Raw genomic sequence first — 1,425 nt, 5'->3', positions numbered from 1 at the left:
TACTGGATTGATTTGATCATATAGTGGAAGGTTATTGAGCAATTGTCTTTATCGTTCAGGTGCAGAGGATGACGAGGCACAGAAGCGAGACAGGGTTAAGCAGAGACGATCCAGGAGGAGGAATATCCAGAAATCCAGCAACAGGTAGGTTCACCAGGTAAGAGCAGAGGTTAGTTCCAGGCAGGCAGGTTTTTGCAAAGGGTGAACAGCACAACCTGAGGCGAAGAGAAAAATATAAGCAAAGGGTTAGCATAGCCGTGAGCTTGGAGTCAAAACCTGAGGGCTGAGATCCTGACCCATAAGGCGCAATGCTCCAGCGAAGATCTAGAACCAGCCAGAGACTTAAATACAGGTGCTGTTCATCAGGAGGAATCAGCTACAGCTGGGGAGGAAGAGTTAGTGGCACCGCCAGCAGGGTGGGGACAAAACTCCAGATCACAGTACTTCACAGTACCTCCCCCTTCAACGATCGCCTCCTGGCGATCTAGGACGTCTTTCTGGATGAACCCTGTAGAAATCAGAAATTAGGGTTGCATCTAAAATAAATGACCTAGGGACCAATGATCGCTTTTCCGGTCTGTAGCCTTCCCAGTCTACAAGGTATTGGAAACCAAAGCCCTATCGTCTGACGTCCAGGATGCGATTAACTGTGAAGGCAGGATGGTTATCAATCAGCCGGGAGGGAGGGGGGAGGACGGTAGGTGGGCTAAGTGGACTCTGAACCACAGGTTTCAACTGAGACACATGAAAGGTGGTATGGATGCACATAGTAGCTGGTAGTGTGAAACGGACAGAGGTGTGGTTGATAAGACTTTTGACTGGGAAGGGACCAATGAAACGAGGGGCCAGTTTCTTGGATGTGTCTTTTAATTGAATGTCTCTGGTAGATAACCAAACTCTGTCTCCAACCAGATAAGCAGGGGTAGCTGAGCGATGAAGATCGGCACTTCTCTTGTTCTTCTCAACAGTTCTCATGAGAGCACGTTTGGTTTGTCTCCAGATCCTCCGACACCTGTGTAGATGGGACTGGACTGAAGGGACAGAGATCTCAGATTTGAATCTGGGAAATAATGAGGGATTGTAGCCCAAGGAGGCCTCGAAAGGAGACATACCTGTGGCAGATGGCGCCCGGGTCGTCCTCCTCAACTCCTGCTATGCCGAGGATGGTGCCCGGGTTGCCATCCCGAACTCTTGCTCCACCACGGATGGAGCCCGGGCCGCCCGCCTGAACTTTTACTCTGCCCGAATTCTAGCTCCTGGGTTTATTTTTTGAGTATCTGTGTTTTTCACCAGTTTTCTGGTCGTTTTTTTGTTTTTTGCCCTCCGTTCTATGTCTTTGTTTTTTCCCCCCACCACCCTCCCCGGCTTGGTTTTTCGTTTTTTGGGACGTCTAGGGGCATCCCTTGAGGGGGGGGGGGGGGGGGG

The sequence above is a fragment of the Kryptolebias marmoratus genome, unplaced genomic scaffold (genome assembly GCF_001649575.2).
Source record: "Kryptolebias marmoratus isolate JLee-2015 unplaced genomic scaffold, ASM164957v2 Scaffold127, whole genome shotgun sequence".
In the NCBI taxonomy this organism is placed as follows: domain Eukaryota; kingdom Metazoa; phylum Chordata; class Actinopteri; order Cyprinodontiformes; family Rivulidae; genus Kryptolebias; species Kryptolebias marmoratus.
This window is presented reverse-complemented; position numbering follows the sequence as displayed.